The following is a 15036-nucleotide window of genomic DNA, read 5'->3' on the forward strand; positions in this document are numbered from 1 at the left end:
CTGGCCTTCCCCGGCCTCATCCGCCCCTCCTTGCCGCTGCCCCGCCGGCGAACGGCGCTGCCGCCGCCTCTGCCTCCCTCGATCCAGGCGGGATCGAGGAGGAGGACGACGCCTTGCGCCCTGGGCCTCCTCCCGCATCCGTGCGCCGCCAAGCCCGATCCGACCCACTACCTCGGCCTGCTTCCCCGTCCTGGGCCGAGCCAATTTGGGTGAGCGCCTGCTATATCCCGCGCGTGCGCGTTTTAACTATTCGATGCTCGCTTATTTCTACTAAGTCCCCGATTCCCAGATTCATATGATCATGTTCGTCGCATCATAACTCCGCATCCATGGCTCCGACTCATGCATATAGCATATCAAAATGTTCGTCTCGGAGAGTACATCATTTCATCTCATTGCATCATTTTCATTATAGTTCATCTTGATGCCTGAAATGCTGTTAGAAGAGTGCTACTTGAGTTATTTGTCAGATCTGCTGCTCCAAGTAGATATTTTTCATTTTTGCCATGATTATTCTGTGCATGATATGCCCTTGAGCTCTACATGTGTTTTGTTATATGCCATGCCATCTTTCCAGAGGTGCTATCCATGTATTTTTGTGATGTGTGTGTTGACTAGCACAAGCTTGCAAAGTGAGGCACTTAGTAATGCTGATTTCAGGGACTAATTATGTTATTGCCATGTTCACATGCTTGCAATTGTATTTTCTGATCCCTTTTGGCTCAAGGTCACTAAGGGACTTTTGTTAAGCACTTTGAGTAGCTCCATGCCATGCTTTACTTTGCCATGTCTAGCTTGTATAATGTGTATTCTTGATGGGTGTATGCTTAGATTGTCATGCCTTGCTCTGTAGTGAGTGCATCGAACTCGTTAACATGCCCACTTGATATTTGTTTTCAGCATGCTCCAGTTTTCACTAAGTCTGAGAACTGATTATGTTATTGCCATGTTCACATGCTTGCAATTGTATTTTCTTATCCCTTTTGGCTCAAGGTCACTAAGGGACTTTTGTTAAGCTCTTTGGGTATCTCCATGCCATGCTTTACTTTGCCATGTTCAAGTCCTGTAGCATATTGTTTTCATGCTCCAAAGAGTGTTATCTGATCTGAAATTCCAGACAAGTGTTAATTTCACTAAGTCTGAGATCTGTTTATCAATTGCATTTTTTCAATGCTTGTTTGAACCTGTTATTGGATGAATTGGCCGTAGCTCAGTGCTAGACTTTCGTTAAGAATCTTGAATGCATCCCTGCCATGTATTTTGATGCCATGTTTGGGTGTTGTAGCATGTTCATCTTGTTGCATTTAGATGGCTACTTGCTGTAAATCGCAGACCGGAGTCATATTTGAATCGCTTGCCATTTCCAAACCGTAGCTCCGATTCTGGCATTCTTTATATCATTTTCAAGCGATTTCATCTCACCTTTCCAGTGGCACACTTGGATTTCCATGTTGAGGCCAGGTTCATGCATTCCTTGTCCAATCATGCATATGCATCGCATACCGCATCTCGCATATCATACCATGTTCATGTGTTGGTTGTTTACTATGTTGTGTGCTTCTTTCCGGTGCTTGCTTCTTCGGGTTGGTTCCGGTAACGTCACGTTTGTGAGGACCCGTTCGTCAACGTCCGTTTGTCTTCTCCATGGACTCGTTCTTCTTCCTTGCGGGATTTCAGGCAAGATGATCATACCCTCGAAATCACTTCTATTTTTGCTTGCTTAGTTGCTCGCTCTTTTGCTATGCCTATGCTGCGATACCTACCACTTGCTTTCCATGCCTCCCATATTGTTGAACCAAGCCTCTAACCCACCTTGTCCTAGCAAACTGTTGTTTGGCTATGTTACCGCTTTGCTCAGCCCCTCTTATAGTGTTGTTAGTTGCAGGTGAAGATTGAAGTTTGTTCCTTGTTGGAACATGGAGATGTTGTTCCTTGTTGGAACATGTTTACTTGTTGGGATATCACACTATATCTTATTTATTTAATGTATCTATATACTTGGTAAAGGGTGGAAGGCTCGGCCTTATGCCTGGTGTTTTGTTCCACTCTTGCCGCCCTAGTTTCCGTCATATCGGTGTTATGTTCCTGGATTTTGCGTCCCTTACGCGGTTGGGTTATAATGGGAACCCCTTGACAGTTCTCTTTGAATAAAAATCCTCCAGCAAGGCCCAACCTTGGTTTTACCATTTGCCACCTAGCCTTTTCCCTTGGGAGTCGCACATCCCGAGGGTCATCTTTATTTTAACCCCCCCGGGCCAGTGCTTGTCTAAGTGTTGGTCCGAACTAGAGTCCTTTGCAGCGCCACCTCGGGGAAACTTGAGGGCTGGTTTTAGTTGTACGGAGCGCTCATCCGGTGTTGCCCTGAGAACGAGATATGTGCAGCTCCTATCAGGATGTCGGCGCATCGGGCGGTCTTGCTGGTCTTGTTTTACCTGTCGAAATGTCTTGTAACTGGGATTCCGAGCCTGATCGGGTCTTCCCGCTAGAAGGTCTATTCCTTCGTTGACCGTGAGAGCTTGTCATGGGCTAAGTTGGGACACCCCTGCAGGGATTTGAACTTTCGAAAGCCGTACCCGCGGTTATGGGCAGATGGGAATTTGTTAATTTCTGGTTATAGAAAACCTGAAGTTGACCTTAATTAAAATGCATCAACCGCGTGTGTAACCGTGATGGTCTCTTTCCGGGGGAGTCCAGGAAGTGAACACGGTGTTGGAGTTATGCTTGACGTAGGTTGTTCTAGGATCACTTCTTGATCATACTTTTACCGACCGTGCTTTGCCTTATCTTCTCGCTCTCATTTGCGTATGTTAGCCACCATATATGCTAGTCGCTTGCTGCAGCTCCACCTCATACCTTTTACCTTACCCATAAGCTGAAATAGTCTTGATCGCGAGGAGGCGAGATTGCTGAGTCCCCGTGGCTCACAGATACTTCCAAAACCAGCTTGCAGGTGCCGATGAGTCCGTGTAGATGACGCAACCAAGCTCAGGAGGGGCTCGATGAAGATCTTGTCCTTTGTGTTGTTTCGTTCTAGTTGATCAGTAGATGGAGCCCAGTTGGGGTCGATCGGGACCTTGTCGCATTTGGGGTTCTTCTTTTATTTTGGCTCCGTAGTCGGACCTTGATTGTATTTGGATGTTGTAATGCTTTATTCATGTATTGTGTGAAGTGGCGATTGTAAGCCAACTATGTATCTTTTTCCCTTATGTATTACATGGGTTGTGTGAAGATTACCTCTCTTGCGACATTGCTTTCAATGCGGTTATGCCTCTAAGTCGTGCTTCGACACGTGGGAGATATAGCCGCATCGAGGGCGTTACAAATACCCCTCCTCTGAATCAAGTGAAAATGAATCTGATGAAAACCTCAAACCCACCTACCCAAAGTTGCTAAGATTGCTATAAAACAACAAAAGGCTTTTGAAAAGGTTCAAAACATGCTATACAAAAGTGATGATATGTTGGGTGAAGAAATGGATCGCGCTAAAACCTTGATTGAAAATCTTGAGAGACTTCAGTCTAGGTTTGACAACCTTCAGTGTCATCATAACACTCTCTTATCTGATCATGAGAAGCTTTCATATGAATTTCTTCAAAGAAAGCAAGATCTTGAAAAGCTAAGAGTGAGTTATGAAGATCTTCAGAAGGAGCGCGATTCATTACTTTCTCAACAAATCAGCGCTTCTCAGGAAGAATTTGTTCCTCCATGCTTGAAGTGCATTGAACGTGAATCTGCTAATTCTTCACCTGAATGTTCAAATGCTGGTAATGTTTCAAATTCTTCACCTGCCTCTGCTATCACTAATTCCTCATCTAAGGACATTGCTAGTATCACTGAAGATGCGGGGCTGAAGGAATTGTACATGAAAGGCATGTACAAAAGCCTCAAAGGGCATCAGACTCTTGGAAACATATCGTCGAGGCGCATCTTTTTCATATCTATTATTTTCTCGAATTCGTTACGGCCTAAGAGCAGTTTCAAATTTACTAAATCGCAGAATTCTGGTTTTCAAAATTTTTAAAATTTTTGGTACTGTTTTCACTTCAGTTTTCTAACCGTTTGTCGAAATTAGGCGTATGATACGCCGTTGGAAAGCTAAGGATGAGGCACAACTTTCATATGTTAAAATGTTTTTGAGATTCCTTATGGTTTTTAGTTAATTTTAAAAATCATGCGGCTGACGACGAGCGGCAATAGCCGTTTTTCAAGAAATTTTTAGAAACTGTTGGTCGAAATGATTCAATTTATACGCCGTTGGAAAGATATCCATGAGGCGCAACTTTTTCATATAGAATACTCTCTCCGATTCCTTATGATTTAGGAGCAATTTTGATTTTAGCGAAATGCGGACACTCTGTTTTTCCGCGACACCAAAATCATCGTATGTACTGCATCGGACCGAAAACCACACTTCATTGGACAGACAAGTGCACTACATGTTTTCTTTTTTGTGGGACATAAACTTTCCTAAACGATGTGGACTGCACTGCTTTCAGACTAAAAACCGCACTTCATCGGACAGACAGGTGCACTGCATGATTTCTTTTTTGTGGGACGTAATTTTTTTTCAAATGAGGTGGAGTGCACTTCATGTCGATCGTTGGTGAACCGCAACACTATCGAAAAGTGAACCTCGAGACTACCGTAAACGGGCTGCGACACTACCGTAAATGAGCCGTGTGAGTTTTTTTTTCAAACTCACTATTTTTTACGTGCATAGACCGGGCGAGTGGACCACATGGACTGAGCAAGTGAACCACATGTAATGAGAAGTGAGCTGCTTTCCGAGGTGTTTTTGTTTCGGATCACCAAGTGAACCACAAAGGAGTTTTATGGCGAACTTCGTGAGAGAACAAAGTGAGCTTCAAAACATACATATCCATTCATTATTTTTAAATTTTTTTCTAACATTTTATTTTGTAGTTTCATCTAAACTACCGGGCCGAGTGTATTGAACCGTACGCGATGATGAAGTGCACTGCAACTCCCAATGAATTTTTGTTTTTTAACACATGAGTGCAATTTAATTTTTTGGGAGAAATGAACCACATCATAAATCAAAGTGAGCTGCATGGTTTTTCCTTGTTGTTTTTTAAGTATAAAGGATTTTTGGACTACACGACTAAGGCCAGTGAACCTCATGAACGGTTCAAGTGTACTGATTTTCTTTTTGAAAAAATTGCATAGTGAAACACACAAACTTTATAAAGTGGACCACACAGATTATCAAATATAAACTACAATACTTTGAAAAAATATACTTCTTCGGTTCACCGAACGCACTGCTTTTACAAAGAAAGATTTTACAAACTGAGCAATAACCCATGATGCAGTGTAACAAAATTGCATCCATTTCTTTTCTTTTCTCTCCATGTTACAATCATCACACACAAAATACAACCCACTGCTCATTTTTAAATGCCCGCACGCAATGACACAATGCGGTGCCTGCCCCACCAAACCGCATGCGCTCTCTGGACGTACTGCAAGCACAGGGTCGCTCATTTTGATAGTGAACTTCAAAAGCTTTTTCTCAATCACAGCGAAATATTTAAGACAACTCCAGAGCAAAATAGGTGAATTGCTAAAAGGCAAAAGGAAAGGAAAATATTTTAACAGCTCCTCTCAGTCCTCAATGTAAAAGCTTCAGCAGCAACCTTGTTCAATTTTTGCTTCTACTCTTCTTTGAAGCATATCAGATAGTTTATCCTAGATTATTCAAGAAATCTCTGTTACATAACAAATGTGCAATGTTCTTGTCTAGAGCACAACAAACACAAAGCGTCAGAGATACTTTTTCTTTTACAAGATTGTCATGTTTTTTCAAAATAATATTATGAGCTACTACCAGCTACAGCAAGAGGAACACATGCAACCTAGGGGGGGTCATGAAGCTGCCATAGAGCCAGGCTAAAGACAAGCATAACAACACACACACACACACACAAGTTAAGAGCAGCATATAACGACTATGAGGAGTAGATTCCAGAGCTGTCTATTTTCCAAACTAGGGGAATCATATTTATCTGAATGTTGTGGTAGAGCGCTGTTGTGCATGGACGCTCGCTGCACTTAGATGTGCATGGACGCTCGTTGGATTGCACACGAACGAGCCCTGAACCGCATGCAAGAGTCGCCAAAACTGCATGTCATGGTTGGCGCTCTTGCCTGAGTGCACAGGCATGAGCCTTGCACCGCATGGCGAGCGTCTTCGAGCTGCAGAATCATGGTCGACGGACCAGAGGGGAAGAGATGGAGATGGCGCTCTCTCGACTGCACGCACACAAGCCCCAAACCGCATGGCGAGCATCTCCGAGCTGCACCGCCATGATTCACCTACCAATGGGAAGAGATGGCGCTAGCCGTACTGCATGCACACAACCTCCGAACGGCATCACGAGCATCTCTGAGCTGCAGGACCACAACACCCGCATACTGTGAGGCACAATACTCTTTATGAACTCTTCGTCCATCGAGGAGGAGCACCTCACTTCGCATGGAGTGAACTGCACATGCCGCTAGTGGAGCTGTCGGACTGCTATGTGAATGAACACATGTGGATAAGGGGGAGAGAGCAGAGTGGTGGCCGTCGCTGCTGGCCAAACTGCTTGCAGGTGGTCGTCGCAGGAAGGCCATTGGTGGCCCTGTTGAACTGCACGAGGAAGCAAAAATCGCTGGCATCGGGCGAGGGAGCTCGGTCGCGCTCCTTGCCTCCTTCGGTGGGGTGAACTGCACCTATTCCCTTCTGCCCCCGCCATGAGCGTGCTCCTCCGCCATCGCTCCTTTCCTCCCCAAGCGGCATGGCGAGCGGAAAGGAGAGAAGGCAGCACCTGACCTGCACGGGGAGCGGCAACCGAGCTGCATTTGGGGGACGACACCGTGAGCAGCTGCTGGTGCAGGGGCGGAAGATGGGAGCATGACGGCGTCTCTCGTTGCTGCAGGACACAGCGAGGTGGCGGAAATTGTCCGGGAAGCTAGCTGGGCACCGGATCTGGCTGACGGTGGCTGGATCTGACACAAGAAACCATGGTGACGCCGAATCCAGAGCAGCAACGGGCGGACAAGATTTTTGAGATGGCCATGGCTTCACCTACAGCACAAGAGAGATGAAGTGAGGGTAAGGAGGGAAAAAAGGAGAGAAAGCAAGGCGGCACCGTCCGGTGCGACAACGGGGCAGATCGACGAAGAGCATGGGAAGGCCGCAGCTGGAGCTCTGCTTCTGAGGCCAACCCTCATAGCTGCTGCCATGGATCTAGAAGGTCGAGCTTCACCGTTGGAACCAGTTGCCCTCATTGACCGGGATGCATGTAGATCCATGGGAGGATGTGGCGGGTGCACGCCGGCTCTGGGGATGGCGTGATTTGGGGAAGAACCCGCGCAGCCCACTGCTACGGTAGAAGGTGTGGAGGGGGAGGGGAGAAAGCGGGGAGGGGAGGGGCGGCACCGCTGTCGGCCGCTCCCGCGGAAGGAGGCAGGGAGGGGAGGGGCGGCGGCTCTCCCGGCCGCTCCCGCGGTAGAAGGCAGGGAGGGGAGGGGAGGGGCAGCGGCATGGAGGTGGGGGAGTTAGCAGAATAAGGTACTAGGTGTTATTAGAATAAGACTCTTAAGGGTATTATTATAATATATATATATATATATATATATATATATATATATATATATATATATATATATATATATGAGTTTATGTCCTCTATAGCATTCACTTATGGCTATTTCTTCGAGTTGGTTTTTCTGCTAAGTGAATGTGATCGGACCCTTCCCCCTCTATGCTATACTCAACCCAATCTGTTCACAAATTCTTCATGTGCGTTCTATTTGACACTCGTTCAAAATCTTCACTTTGTCCTTGTCAGCTGAAGAAATTGCGAACGGAACTTTAAAACCTATCTTATCTAAATTTTTGGCTTTGCCGCTCAAACCGTTTTGCATCCCATGATATACTTATCTATTCACCCATGATCGCACACGATCTCCACTTCTCAGTACGTGGGTGACACATGTCAAGCGAAAGAGAAGGGTCAGGGGCACGTTCGTCCAAATTCTTCGGGTGAACCATTTTTCACCGTGGCAATAAATACCCCCCTTCCCCTTCCTCACTTCCTTTACTCCGCTCGACCTCTCTCTAGCTCGAGCTTCTCAAACCCTAGCACAACCGCTACATCATCGTCACCGGTGAGGAGAAGCTTCACTGCCTCAACCTCATCGTCGTCGTACTTGTGCCGGCCGCGGAAATCTTCACTCCGCCGCCGCTGTAGCTGTCTTCCTCCGCCAAGTTACGGCGTGGAAGATCTGCACTGACGAACTTCACATCTCCACATACCAGTTCGTTGTGTTCTTCGTCCAGGGTAATTAAAAGTTACTTTTACTACCCTCTTTGATTCAAATGATTTCTACAAAATCCTCAAAAGTGTTTTTCTTCATATCTTCACACACTAAAGCACCTCACATGTCATCTGTTCTTGATTCGTTTCTCTAAGCTATGTTTTTCTTCAAGATTCCTCAAATGTGTGGATTTTCGATCTATACATCTCTGGAACTTAAGACAAAGAACGCTTAGTGAAATTCTTCAAGACTTATCTGGTCAAATTCCTCAAACTTATTCTTTATCAAAAACCTACTGAGAACGCATATGACCTCTCCAAATTCCTCGCAACTATACTCTGTTCACAGGTACTCATGTCAGCTGCTAAATCACTAGGTTCTCATCAACTTAACTAATTTGCAGCGTTCCTCGAAGAAAAGTTGCATACCTCTTCAGAGAATTGAATTGTTCAAATTCCTCAACTGAAGAAAAAGGCTGATGGTAAGAAGCCACAGAAAGGAGGAAAGAGGCCTGAGGTCAACACTGCCTTTGAAATACCTGAGGACATCTATGCTGAGTACTGCACACCCCCTAAGGAAGATAAAAATCAGCGCAAGGTGCGCATTCAAAAGATTGAGAGGAGATGGGCAAGAGAATGGAGGGAGTACAGTTATGTCACGCCCAAATATATGAAGAAATTTGCACTAAATCCTCCATGCCCAAGACCTCCGTTGGCACATGGTCAAATAGCTAATCCCACCAGCCTCAAGCATGGTGAGGATTATCCTGATGAATGGGCCAAGCGCCAGGACAAGTTGTCCAAACAAGCAAAAGATGCAGTGAGGAAATTCAATGAAGACTCTGCTGCCGCTGCTGCTGTTGAGACCTCTGTAAAGCCGAAGAAGGCCATGCCAAAGAAGCCTGCTCACAAGCCCCATGCTTCACCAGCAATGCCCTCACGACCAAGTTCCTCAGGTATGCCCTCACGGCCAGATTCCTCAAATCCCTCACGGCCAATTCCTCACGCTGCTCCTGCTTCTACAAAATCTTTAGCTCCTCCGCCAAAGTCTTCAGCTGCTCCAACCAAATCCTCGGCACTTGTGCATATCGCCATGTGCCAAAGGATCACATGCATATCTATTGCCTCAGGAGCCTCTGCAAGTTCCTCAGCTGCTCCCACTCTTCTGAAGAAGAAGACCACTGTTGGACGAGGTCCTCGACCAAGTCCTCACAAGAAACAAGTTGCTTTCCAAGTTCCCTCTGATGATGACGAAGCTGATGATGAAGAACTTGCTGAAATCATCAGGGACAGGCAATTCAGGGCTGCTAGAGCCAAAGGCAGTAATGTGCCATTAATGCTGGATCCGAAGTTGATCCTAGACTTCATTGACTTGTGGCAAAAGGACCCCAACACACCTCTGCCTGAGCTGAACCTCACTCCTGGTCAAAGTCATGTACTAACTCACTTCATTAATCAAGAGAAATGGAAATTTGAACAGGGAAGGAGGGTGAAGAAAGCACAATACTAGGAAGAGCGCTTTCTAAAGCAAAACGTTCTGAAGTTTTCACCTGAAGAACTTGTGGCTCTTCAATCTGAAATCAAGAAACTTAGTGATGAATTTGATCGCTATTATGCTGACCGGCTACGAGCCAAAGTCAGATTTGTAAAGATAACTGAACAGTTCACTTCCAATGTTGCAGCTCCAACGCAACAGGAAATTCCTCAGGCTGAAGCATCTGCTCAGCCGACTGAAGAAAATGCCAGCACCGCTGATGACAATCAGGTTGCTGAAGAAAATGTGAGTTCCAGGGCTGATAACTGCATTCCAGCCACTGATGAAATTACCAGGGCATCCACTAGTGGTGCGCCTGAAGAAAATGAAGAAGTCAGGGCAACTGCATCAGTTGCGCCTGAAGAAATACAACTCAATTCCTCTGCTCCTGCGCCTACACCAACTATGATCCTTCCATCTGCATCAGATGTGAAGAAGACCAAGGCTGCAGAGCATGTAGTGGTGAAGAAAAGGAAGGCATCAACTGCATCAGATTCTTCAGCTCAGAAGAAGATGAAGCCATTGACTAGCTCATTTGCAAACCCCATTGATGTTGTTCCTATCTCAACCATGCCATCAAAGGACCTTGTTCCTTTTGATGAAGAATATGTGATTCCAAGTGAATGTGATGAAGAGAATCCCTCTGCTGCTTCGTCAGAGCAGATGGATGAAGAAATTGAAGTGGATACAATCCCTTCAACACCAGTTGTCTCCTTGCCAATGCCTCAGTTTACTGCTGAAGAGGCCGGCGTTGAAGAAATGGGAGATGAAGATGTGGACATTGGCTGTACCACACCTGTGCTAAGTGATGAATTTTGGGAAAGTCAGCACCCCAACTCTCCACTCTTCACACCATTGCAACAAATTCCTCAGTCCCTAGTAACTACTATACAAATGGGATCTGATGAACCACATGCCACACCATCTGTCCATGAAGAAATTCCAGCCACTTGTGCTGAAGATCATGTAAATGAAGAATTGAAGTCCCAGGCTACCACTGAAGCAGCACCTGAAATTCCTCAGCTTGTGGAACCTGAGATCGAGATCCCGGACGTTGTGATGCAATTGACTGACACTCCTCACCCCAAGCCAAAGGATCCATTCTCAAAGAAGTGGAAATTGAAGGATGATGATTTCTTCGGCGAGCACATGTTCTTCACTAAGTACAATCCTTATGACTCTGCTCGTGTAAGGTGGAAGCATTTATGGACTGCAAGCCAGGCCAACTTCTATTCTTCACTACTTCTCAACAAAGACAAAATCTTCTACCATGAGCATATTCCTCACGTGGACATGGAATCATGACCTTGCTTCTCTCGTGTGCTCAGTGTTCTTCGTGATGCAGGCCTCCTCAACTTTTGCTCTGACATTGTTGATTGGAATGAAGAGCTTATTCTTCAGTTCTACGCTAGATTGCATATCACAGGTGATATTGAAGATATCAACACCTGGGTCTTGGACTGGATGACCGAAAATACTCACTGTAAGGCACCGGCCTCTGAATTGCTTCACGCCCTGCCCATCAGTCCACCCAGTGAAGGAGCTTGCTGCCTGTATCATGAACCAGAACTCATAGCTCATTACATGCAAGTGTTAATGAAGCCTTTGAAGCCTGGTCAAGCCCCAAGGACCAAATTCCTCATGAAGGATTTACTCTATGTGCCCAGAACTATCTATCGCATTCTGACGAGGACAATGAGTCTCATCAAAGGCCATGACTCATCTGATGAGGAAATAGTTGGCATCATAAAGAATTTGCTATTCAACATCATTCATAGCATTCCTATCAACTATCACGATTTCTTCATGAGGACTCTGGCAAATGCTGCACTTTCTCCATTTGAGCTGAAACCTTATGCACCTTGGATTATGAGATTCCTCAGGACAAGGTCTTCACTGAACTACAAGGCTGATTTTCAGAATCACGTTAGCTATCTGCCCCCGATTGAAGTCGTCAAGCAGGCTTTTACTTCAACTGATGAAAAGGGCAAGGCTCCTGCAGTCATTGATGAAGGCATTCGTCCATTGGGTGGTCAGTTTCGCAAAGATGCATCTTATTCCACCAATGATGACTCTGACTCTGCCACACATGACTCTGATGCCAATGCACCCAAGTCTACTCCTCAAGCCACTGCTCCTCGTGTGATGACTGGCCGTGAGCTTCTGCTTAGTCTTCACCAGAAGGTGGATCGAAACCATAAATGGGTTAAGCGTCAGTTTGGTTCATTTCTTCATGACATGACTGCTACACACAATGCAGTGAAGAAAAACCATTACTACCTCCATGAAGTCTTCGGTCGCACCTGGGCCATTCTATTACATCTGTATGGTGAAGAAGATCTCAAGAAAATGGGTCTCAAGGAAGATTTTGACTGGTCTGCACTTCCACTGAAGAAATTCAAGAAGGTCAAGGTTCCTTCTTTGGTGTCCAACTCATATTCTTCATCACGCGATACCGACGAGTACGAAGACTTGGATGACACTTCGGCAGGCCCTTCAACGACAAACGACCCCAACAACGCTGGCGCTCCTTCATCAACTTGATATTCTTCAGGGCCGTTAGTCCTCATTTTTGATCGTTTTGGTCATTCGATGACAAAGGGGAAGAATTTTGAGTTAGTCTTCAAGCAGGTCTGTCTATATGGGCTTTTTTTTGCTAAGTTACAACTCTCGTGCTTTTGAAACTTCATTGGATCGAGTTGTAAACTTAAACCCGATGGTGCTCTGATATGTTTGATGTGTTTTTCTGCATGCTTATTCCTCATATATGTTAATGCCCGCATGCTGAATTATATCAGTCACCATATTCCATCATGCTTTTCAAATTCTTCATTATGATATGTCAAATGCGTGTATGATTTACAAGATATAGGGGGAGATCTCCATGATTCTACTCTTCAAGTGTGCAATGCTTCAAAAGAAAATTCCTCATCATGCACATCTTCAGGGAGATTTCTTCTATATCTTGCAATTAAATTCCTCAATATCAGTATTTACACTTCATATGTTTATTCCCGTTGAAAACTTAACCTATATTGTCATCAATCACCAAAAAGGGGGAGATTGTAAGTGCATCTAGTGCCCCTTAGTGATTTCGGTGTATTGAAGACTTATAGGTTAAGGGACTAATGTGTTTATGAGTGTACACAAGTCTATAAGACTATGAGGATTTTGATATTTACAGAGAAAGTCGACCCCTAAAAATGAAGTTCTTTGACGGAAGACTTTGGATTTCTGAAGACTTTCTGAACACTTTGAACGTGAAGAAATTGGCGCAATCCTGAAGAATTGGTATTCATTCGAGGAACATGAAGCATAAAGACTTTTGTTTTCGTAGTTTCATTTTCTCTTTCTTGAGTCATAGAAAACACCGTACTGTTAAATGGGGTCGAGGAAATACTAAGGAAAAATTTCCATGTGATGCTGAACTCAAAATCCTACACCTATCAATCCCTTCGAGCGAAGCCATTGGAAATCTCATATAGTTCAGTCATATTCTTCAGTGACAGAGACGAAGTTCTTCTGATCTCTGAGGATTTTTGTTCTGACTGAGGAGTAAGGAATTCACCAGTGCGGATTGCCTACACAGTGAGGAACATGATAGCCCTGAGAAATTTGATACTCAAATTTCCGACCATTGCTGTGCTATGTGCCAGCTGTCCCAAAATATCTACCCACGTAACGGTCATATCATTGAAGGGCATTTATGTCTTATCATGTCAGGCTACTCGCTAGGCTATAAATAGCTGTCCCCTACAACCACTAGCTGGTTGGCTGCTTCAAGAGAAACTGACACTTGTCATTTGAGAGCATCCCATCCTCCGAGGACTTTGAGCGAAAATCATCAAGTGAGGAAAACCCAAACCCAAACACCTACAAACCCCAAGTGATTGAGCATCACTGAAGAGATTGATCCTGCGTGGATCCGATGCTTTTTACTTTTGAAGATTGTGCTTCTTCCAGATGGTTAGGCATCAAGGTCTAGAGCATCCAAGAGGAATTGTGGATCGCCGAGTGACCATGTTTGTGAAGGTTCGGAAGTCACCTGAAGACTTACCACGAGTTATTGGGCGAGGTTTGTGTGACCTTAGCTCAAGGAGAATACTGTGAGGACTGTGTGTCCGGGACTGTGTGTCCTCAGGTTTAAATACCTAGCCGCTCCAACCAGATGTACAACTGAGACAGCAGTTGGAACTGGTCTACCAAATCATTATCTTCACCAAGCTCACTGGTTCTATTTCCTCAACTGTTTCATTTCCTCATAACTGTGTTGAGTGCTTGTTCGTATCTGTGCTTGAAGAGTTTGACTGAAGACTTTCTCAATTTCCTCAGTTCAATTTCTTCAGTTTGTTTGTCTTCATCCTGTGTTATCCCGTGTTTACGCTTTCTGTACTCTGTGCTTGTCTTCATTTCATCATGATGACTATGCTTGTGTTCTATTATGTTTACTTTTGAGTAGTTTTTCCGCTACTAGTAGTTCTTCGCTAAGGAATTTCCTCACTAGCAAATTCCTTAGTGAAGAATTCATAAAAATCGCCTATTCACCCCCCTCTAGTCGATATAATGCGCTTTCAGCGTCCCATGCCGCTGAGGGGGGCACACGCATGGAGAGGAAGGCGTGCGGCCATGGAAGTCAAAGGGTCGCTTCCTAGTGAGCCTACGCAGCGTACAGCTCGCACGCTTCTTGGTGCGCCTGCGCATTCGAGGACAGCTTGCACTCCTCTCGGTCAGCCTGCGCACCGGACTGCGCTCGCACGCCTCCCATTCAGTCAAGGTCAAGAAGCTGTCCGCACGGCACCTCCTACAGCCATTAAAACTAAGACATGTGGCATCACGTGAATGGTTAATAAAACGGACACGGTTTGAATTATATAAATGTTTGAGTTATTAAAGTGGCAGCTATTTTTTCAAAATGCCTTTGTTGGCTGTCACTATTCGAGTGCGCCTTCTCTCAAAATGGACACGAAAAATACCACATCATGTCGGGTGCCATTCCATGATAGCATGCCAAGTTTCATGAATTTCAGACGAGTTTTGGATTTACTAGAATTTAAAAACCAGGCATCTCAATGTTTTGCCAGCAATCAACAGTGCCCTGGTGTTTGAAATTCATTCCCATTTCTTGCATGGGACCTAAGCATGCACCCGAGGACATAGATTTGATTTTTCAAACAATTT

Source organism: Triticum dicoccoides, chromosome 6A (assembly GCF_002162155.2).
Source record: "Triticum dicoccoides isolate Atlit2015 ecotype Zavitan chromosome 6A, WEW_v2.0, whole genome shotgun sequence".
In the NCBI taxonomy this organism is placed as follows: domain Eukaryota; kingdom Viridiplantae; phylum Streptophyta; class Magnoliopsida; order Poales; family Poaceae; genus Triticum; species Triticum dicoccoides.